Here is a 9,057-nt window from a genome sequence, read left to right as displayed (position 1 = left end):
ATACAGACATATAGACACACATACATACATATTCCAGAAACTCTTTGAACAATTGAATTTGGGAGTGCTTTTAGGAGAAAGACATTTGCACCTATAACTAGAGGGCAGCAAGCGGGAAGGAGAAGATAAACATTTATTAAGTACCTACTATGTGCCAAGCACTTGATCTTTATACTCGATGAGGAAGGTGCTATTATTATCCCCATTTTAAAGCTGAGGAAACAGGCAGACAGAGGTTAAGTGAGTTACTCAGGATGACACAGCTTGGAAATATCTGAGGCCAGATTAGAACTGAGACCTTCTTGACTCCTGACATGGCACTCTATCCACTGCCCTAATGACCTGCCTCTGAGGGGAGGGAAGGAAGGAGCAGAAACTACTCCTTTTACTCTGTTCCCTCTTCTTTCTCCCCATTGACCATGTCACCGGCGAGATTTGACCAGTAACAAACAATACATCCATCCAGGATTTGAGAGAGGACGACAGAGAACAGCAGAGGAAAGGCAACTTTGGTAAGTTCAGACTATAACATTTTTGGGGTAGAGAGAAATACAGCTTCTGGACATCAGTTCTGAGTCCTAAAGAGAGTTATACCCATTTAAAGGGAACTTCTTGAGGACTACATCTCTAACTCAAACACATTTACCCCTGGATTCTGTTTGTACTTGCAGGAAGGTGTTTCAGAAACTTTTAGGGGGATATTTTTGTACCAACTCTCCTTATTGTAACATTTCAGTAAATACCCCTTTCTAAAAGCTCATTAAGTCTCTGTCTGGTAATCCAAAGGCTGTGCAGCAGATGGGGGCTCGAATACTTTAAATCATCCAACCCCATCAGGGTAAATCCTAAAACCTTGAAAGGAAACATGGTCAATTGCCCTTTGGGAGCTCAATCTGCTAGCATAAGTGAGATCTGGAGAAAGGAGACTAGAAGAGGTGAGAAATGTTGGTGCATGTAATAAAGATACATATATATGTGAAACACATATACACACGTACATAGGCCCTAAGTGATCTTGAGAAATACTACACTTTTGGTCTGGTCCTGTAATTTATCATTGTAGGAAACATCCTGATTTGGAAAGCCTCTGCATTGATTCAGGTCAGCAGCTCCTCTGTGACTTTTGCTGAGGCACTGAGACATTAATCTACTAGCCCACTGTCACTTAGTCAACGTGTATCAGTGGCAAGCTTTGAATCTGGGTGTTCCTGACTCTCCCATGCTTTCTCCCATACTCTACACACATATAAAAAAAAAAAGCCTCACTGGCCTACAGAAGGACTCTGCCCCTTTAAATGCTCTTCCCTATTATATAATCATCTGGCTTGCTGCCCTGCATGAGCTTTCAAAGAACTATAAAGAAATCTTTAAAGACTTATATTTCTCTGGTTCCTACTGGCACACATGTACAAAGTAAACACTCCTAGACTGTCAGTAACCTGAGCTTTGGAACATGTGTTTCAAAAAGTGGGAGGTGGTAAGTCCTTGAATCCACAGCTGGGTTTTTTTTTTTTTTCAGGACCTGGTACTTTATCTATGCTACCAAGGCTCACATCTACATTTTGTGGCCCTTCTTCTCTTTTCTGGCTTGCTGGTTCCATCTGTCTTGTCAATTCAAGGCCATGTTTGCACTGAGAAACTTGACCACGTTTAATCAAAAAGAAACAAAAACAACTGCATTTGTTCATACTAGGGCTATGCGACTCTCTTCTAGGAAAAATCTGATTCCTGAATTCCATGAACTGCTCTGTAAGAGGGATGAGGGATGCTAAGGAGGCTTATTTTCCAATAGTTCCTTCCTTGAAAATGCCATCTTGTATACTTCAAGCCGAACGAATCCAATAAGCATTTATTAAGTACCTAAAATGCTCAGGGCTCTGTGCTGTTATTGCTGTGGACACAACAATGACAAAAGCAAAACCTGAAGCCATTAAGAAATCTACATTGTTACTGGAATATCCCCATCTTCAAAGCCCACAGTCCCAGGTTGTTGACATAATTGAAACACACAAGAATTGTTATTTTCTAGGACTTGGCATTCATTCCACTGGACTGTTCCAGGATCAGAATTTCCAGTCTGGTTCTATGCATCCCTCTCCATGCATAAGTAGTAATACAAGGAGATGAGGCCTTGCTATTGACAAATGGATGCTAAAGAGTACGAAATGGAAGAGAGAACACCTAAAAAACAGATCAGATAAGGCACTGACTTACAACAATTTTGCAAAACTCCTTGTTTGAAATCATCACAACCTCATCTCAGCCCAGCCCACAGACGGGATCAGATATCATCATGGCTTCTCCCACCTGCCATTTTGATTTGTCCTTAATATGGACAGCTTGACTTTCAAGAGTTGCTTGTAACTTCAGAGTACTTCAATTAGAGCCTAGGGATTGATAACCTACTATTTAAATGGAGGGGAGATTTCATTCATGGGGACAATCCTTCCATTAGTGCAGCTGGCCATGGCAACCTAACAGGTAAAGAGGAGGAATATGGGGAGGAGAGTAGAGACAATGATGGTTTGCAAACCTGTAACTAAAATGGGACAACTGGGCCCCCAGGATGCTGAAATTTAGAAGATGCTAACAATCCTTGTAATCAATCCTTCAGCCAGTAGAAAATCCTTCAGCCAACTGAGTTTGGCACTTAGCAAGAATTAACTAGACTAGGAAGTCTCCAGATAAGGTGCTTCCTCCCCAGCCACCTTCACGTGCTAGTCCAGCCCTGACCTACACCCTCCTAGCAGTGTCCAGGTGGCATTCCACCTATGGGCAGAGGATGTCCTGGATTCTCTACTGTACTACCCTGCCCCCAGCCTTGTGTGCTGAAATCCAAGGTCTCTCCCAAAGGTTTCTCCTGCCCGACAAGTGAATTTCTCTTAAAACATTTGTCTTTGGGGACAGTTAGGTAGCACAGTGGATAGAACACAAGTCCTAGAGCCAAGAGGACCTGATTTCTAATCTAACCTATGACACTTACTAGCTATGTGACCCTGAGCAAATCACTTAACCCTGACTGCCTTGAAAAAAAAATTCTTTGTCTTTAAAACAGTTCCAAAGTCATCTTCCAATGAAGTCTTTTTCAGTTCCTCCTTCAATTTCTTTTTTTCTTTTCTTTTTTTTTAATTTTGGAGGGGGGAAGACAGGGCAATTGGGGTTAAGTGACTTGCCCAAGGTCACACAGCTAGTAAGTGTTAAGAGTCTGAATCCGCATTTGAACTCAGGTCCTCCTGACTCCAGGGCAGGTGCTAGCTGCCCCTCCTCCTTCAATTTCTAACAGCTGGGAGGTACTAAAAAGTACCACACACACAGGTATACCAATCTTTAAACTATTAAAGTTTAATCATTTCATAGCAGTTTAAAGTTACTATGTGTCAAGCTTCTAGGTTCTGGTGAATCGAAGACTGAAATGAAAAAGTCCCTCAAGTAGCTTACATTCTAGTGGGGAGTAGAAGAGCTCCATAAATCAGCACCCATGGACACACACACACACAGTCTCCAAAGTCTTGGATTTGGGGGATACTCTGTGTGTGTGTGTGTGTGTGTGAGACACACAGACACAGAGTAGGTCCTTAATAAATGCTTATTGATTGATTTGCTGTTTTGAGAACATTGTTAATGCTGTTTGGTCCAGGAGGCACAGCTGTTCATTAGAGTTCTGGAGATTAGGCAATAGAAAGCAGGAGAAAGAGAAAGCAGAGTCAAAAAGAGACAGAGGAAAAAAAGAGAGGCAGACAGAAACAGAGATATACAGAAACAGAGACAGACAGAAAGACAGAGACAGTCAGACAGAGAAACAGAGGCAGACAGAGAGACAAATAGAGCAAAGAGGAAAGAGACAGAGACAGAGGAGGGAGGGAGGGAGCTGGAGAGGCAAAGGCACAGAAACAGAGAAACAGAGACAGAGGAAGTAGGGAGCTGGAATGACAGAGACAGAGAGAGAGTCTGGGAGAGACAGAGACAGAGAAACAGACAGAGAGACAGAAGAAAGAAGAGAGACAGGAAAGGAAGGAGAGAGCCAGAGAGAGGGAGGGAGGCAGAAGAGATATCTAGCTATATTTTTAACAAGTGACTTTGCCCTCCAGGTTCCAATTTTAATGATTGAGCTCCCAATGGTAATTATGTGGGTGGAGGCAGGGGGAGGAGACGAGATTAAGAGATAAGCAGGTTGGTGGAATGGGAAGAAATCTGGGTTTGGAGTCCAAGGTCCTGGGGTCAGAACCTATTTCTGCTTCATTCTACCAGGATGACCTTGGGTAAGTCACTCAACCTTTCTAGGACTCAGTTTCCTGATCTAAAAGTAAGAGGGATGGACTAACTAGCTCACTTTCCTAATGCCCTCTTCTCCCCCAAAGCCATTCCCTTTCCAGACTGGAGTCATAACAAAATCCATTCGAACATTATCACTGGAAAGGGTATGTCAGTCTACCACCCAATGGTACCAGTCTCCATCCTTGTAAACTTTCCAAAGCAAAATATCTGATCTTAGCCACCACTCCCCTAGACAAACACATTTTTTCCTACTAGACTGTAAGCTCTTTGAGGTCAAAGACAGTCTTTGCTTTTGCATTTCTGTTTCCAATACTTAGCACATCCATCTGCACATAGTAGGCCTTTAATGAAGGCTTTTTCACTCATGTATTGACTGACCCAATGCCTGCAAAAGTTGTCTGCCTTCTAGATGTTCTCTACCTCTACTCCAAAAGTCACCCCATTACTGAGGGCCACTTGCCAGAACAGTACAGATGACATGTACCTAGCTTTTTAATATGTCATCTTTCCTAAGGACTGAAGCCTAAAGGCCTGGGTATAGTAGGGAGTTTCCAAATCAGTGTTGGCAATACTTGGAAACTCTGGGAGCTGAGTTACGGAGAAAATAAGTGTCTTAGGTAATAGATGTGCCACTGTGAAGGGAATTGATGTTTTTCATAACAGGACAAAGATGCTGCTTGTGGGGATGAGGTGCTTGTCAGCAGATGGGTCCTGGGAATGTAAATTGGATTATCTTCAGCAATCTTCCACTGCAACTCACTTTCTAATTACCATCCAAATGGGAGGAAGAAGGAAAAAAAAAAAACCAAAAGAATGAATAACCCCCAAAAGTTTAGATTTGCTTTTGGAATGATTTGATTTTGCATATTGCATATTGCATAATTTATCATTTCACATTCATATTTTCCATATTTCTATTTCAGATGTTTGTATTTTCTTCCATTTCTTTCAGCTGATATTACATAGAGCACCATGCTTTGATCATTCACCCACCAATGATGCAAGAAATTGTCCCCAGAACACAGAATATCAGCACTAGAAGGGGACTTTAGAAATCATCCATCCAATCCCTTGTAGTGAAAGCTATTTTATATGATAAAATTCTGTTATTAATTGGGTTATTAACTTATTCTCACTACTTGCCTTCATTTTAGCATTGAGAAAATTCACTGCCCTCCTAAGGACACTTTCCTAGAAACGTCTGGCTCCCTGAGAGCTGGCAAAACAACTCTTCTCCATTTTGTTTCCTTAGCAGTTACACAGGATAGAGACCTTCTTCTGGCCCTGTTGAACTGTTTAGAGTGCTTCTGCAAGCCCATATGGCTGCTTTTCATTCACGGCAAGAGAAACACTTTCTTCCATGGAGGTGGGTTTGGGCACATGGACCTGGTTCTTCAGCAGCTAGGCAGTGAGGAAGTGGTGATCTAGGCTCATAGATTAAGACCTCAAAGAGACTTCAGAACACCCTTTAGTACAATTCCCTGATTTTAAAATGTCTTATTTTTTATTGATAGTTCTTGTTTTTATATCACTTCATTTCCAAATACATACATGCCCCTTCCCTTCCCCATTTAATCATCCCTTGTAACAAAAAAAGAATCCCAATATGCAGGTCAAGAAAACCAATGAATGCATCAACCCTGTCTGATAATATATGTAATTAATATTCCATACTTGTAGTCCCCCACCTCTGCAAAGAAGCAAAGTTTTATATATATCCCATGGGCCAATTAAGTCATAAAAATGGTTTCATTTCCCTTTGTAGGGAAAAACAGGACAATATAGTAGGAACTCTCTGCCTATACCAATATGGATCCCAATCAATTGTAGATGTTGCTCCTACCATCTGCTGATGGCAACATCCTAAAGGTCTTCTAGGAAGCCTTTGATCACACAAGAAGTCTTGGGGTAACTAGTCACCAGGATTGGACAATCTTGACCTTAGGGGTGCAAGAAGCCAGGCCAACATACTACTAGAGAAGGATATACCAAAAAATAGAGACCATCCCTTGAAAGAACAAAGACCAGAAGTCCAGGCTTTGCGGCCAAGGACCAAGCCCCATATTTTAACAACCTAGTCTGTGTGGGCTAAGGAGGGGAGAGAGAGAGAGGTGATATCATGGCCAGTTCCCAGTGGATCTCCCACAATCACAGATCTTTATCATCAGTGAAGGTTAATTTCAGCACCAGTATGCCGTTTATCCGCTTCACATCTGTGTGGACAGATCAGGAGAGGATGCTTGTCTGCATGGCAGTGGGCAGACCATCAAACCCAAGGAGTGATTTAGTTACTTTTTAAAGCATGATCTCAAATTGCATTCCATAATGTCCACCTCCTCGTTTTGAAGAAGAGAGAAGTGATTCACCCAGGGTTAGCCAGGATTAGTAGCAGGGCCAGAATTCAAAGGTAAGAAGTCCCATGATGCAGAGTTGGAAGGCACCAGAAATAATTCTAAATTTTAGACCAACTCCCTCATTTTACAGACAGGGAAACTGAGGGCCAGAGAGCTTACATGTCCTACCCAAAGTTACACAGTGGCATGTCAAGGATTCAAATCTGTATCCTCTGATTCCAGATGTATTCTGCCATGGTTCCTCCAAGCAGTGATTGAGTGAGCACTTTTAGGAGTTAATACAATGGGCATCCTGCCTTGGGCTGGAGTAGATGACCTCTGAGCATATTCTCCAACCACCAGGCACTATGAAAATTTCCCAGTCCTCTGGCTCGTATCCTCATGGGGCTCCATTCTTTTGTTAGATGATATAATTTAGAACAAGTAGCTGAGCTGGGATCTGAATCCGTGTTTTCTTATTATATCAGTGTTAGTGACCAGTGGTTGCCTCTCTCACTTCTAAAGTAGACAAAGAAACCTTTCCCTCCAGATCTGCAAAGCATGTCTTGCTGTGGGGGTATGAGTGAGCCTGTAAGACTTTAGGCTGCTAATAATCCTCATGGAGATATAATACTCAAGAGCAGGTATAGTGGATAGGGTGCCAGGCCTGGAGTCAGATAGAACTGAATTCAAATTTGACCTCAGATGCTTATGGGCTGTGTGACCCTGGGCAAGTCACTTCACCCTGTTTGCCTGTTTCCTCATCTGTCAAATGAGTTGGAGAAGGAAATGGCAAACCACTTCAGTATCTTTGCCAAGAAATTTCCCCCACACACACACACACACGTGCACATATATGGAGGAGGCAGGGAGTGAGAGAAACTGAATGCTTGTTAATTGAAAAAATGAAATTATTAAGTTTTTAAAAAACAAATGTCTGCTTAGAGCCGGTGTCCCTTTGCCTCAGGGAAGCACAATGTCAGAAGCTGTCATGGACTCCACAATTCCTATATGTAGACAAGGAAGTTTCTCCTGAGCCCTGGGGGATACTACCCTGCCTATTGTCTCAATGTTGAGCCTGGGTTTTTCTTTTCCCTTCCCCACTGAGGACAACAACAGCTCCATTGCCAGCAGAGCATTTCTGTGGTATTAACCCCTCTGGCTGGCTGGCCACAGTTCCCAGCATCTTCTCTCTCCATCCTTCATCAGGGAGCCAACCCAGGCTTCCCCTCAGGGGCCCAAGATGCTTCCTACAACTTCTCATCCAGGGACCACGGCTAGCCAGTTCACAAGAGTGACTGGCCAAGGAAGACTTTCTTCTTGAAACCACCAGAGGGTAATAGTTCCTGAGCATCTGCCTAGTAAGTGATATTTGTTGTTCAGTTGTTTTTCAGTCATGTCTGGCTCTTCAAGACTCCATTTGGGGTTTTCTTGGCAGAGATCCTGGAGTAGTTTGCCTTTTCCTTCTCCAGGTCTTTTTATAGATGAAGGACTGAGGCAAACAGGCTTAAGTGACTTGCCCAGGGTCACACAGCTAGTAAGTGTCTGAGGCTAGATTTGAACTTAGGAAAATGAGTCTCACTGCCTCCAAGCCTGGCACTTTATCCACCATGCCACCTAGCTGCCCATAGCAAGTGACATAATCATCCACTATTCAGTACCTACCCTGTACCCAGCTAGCCCTGTAGAGCCTACAAAGAACTCTAAGATAATTACTTCCCTCTAAGGTCTTACAATCTACTTTCAAAGACAAGAAACCCAAAGAAAGGAAGTGACTTGCCCAGGGTCACACAAGTGGTAAGCATCAGAGTTGGGGTTTGAATTTAGGTTCTGTGACTCCAGAGCCAGTATTCTTTTCACTGTATCAAGGCAATTTCCTGCCCCCTCTTTTCTTCTTTTTAGCACCTGAACAATGGGAACCATGAATGAAGACTATCTAGGGACGAATTACAAATAAAAATTTGAACTCCCTAAGAAATGTGACCATGTCTAACCACTCTGTAATTGGACCCAATTAGAGACCACCCTTACACATGTGAGGTCCATCCACAAGCAGTCCAGCCTCAGTATGAATCCTAGAAAGGAAAAATCCATCTTACCAAATTCCCTTTTTCTCATCTTTGTGGTAGAGGCTGAGGGCTAGCAGCGTTATTATACCAGCTTCTCATGTTGAGTTGTGTTTCTGTAAGATCTTGTGAAAAACAAAATGTCACCAAGAATAGCAACTAAATTTTCATCTAATATTATTGATCTGCAAAGATTTTATTCAGAAAATGTCAAAATGTTGTGCACATGTTAGCTAATCTCAGTCTGAGAGGCCATGACCCAGTATTTGAAATAGCTTTATAAAGGACATAAAATTATCTTCAGTTTGTTCCCAAGGCAAAGGCATAATAAATTTTACACACACACACACACACACACACACACACACACACACACACACACA

The 9,057-nt window shown here is 42.5% G+C and overlaps 1 long non-coding RNA gene across 1 annotated transcript in view; it reads left to right on the top strand.

Moving 5' to 3' along the window:
* The first annotated feature begins 210 nt into the window (after positions 1 to 210).
* Positions 211 to 9,057, top strand: part of LOC138166630 (uncharacterized) — a 22,471-nt gene continuing 13,624 nt past the window's right edge. The window contains exon 1 of the long non-coding RNA XR_011169662.1: positions 211 to 512. This is a non-coding gene — a long non-coding RNA (uncharacterized lncRNA). The remainder of the gene's footprint in view (positions 513 to 9,057) is intronic.

Source organism: Petaurus breviceps, unplaced genomic scaffold (genome assembly GCF_028583685.1).
Source record: "Petaurus breviceps papuanus isolate PSGF00001 unplaced genomic scaffold, PetGlider_PUasm1.0 225, whole genome shotgun sequence".
Classification (NCBI taxonomy): Eukaryota; Metazoa; Chordata; class Mammalia; order Diprotodontia; family Petauridae; genus Petaurus; species Petaurus breviceps.
Note: the sequence above shows the minus strand (reverse complement) of the source record. Positions and strands in the feature narration are given on the sequence as shown.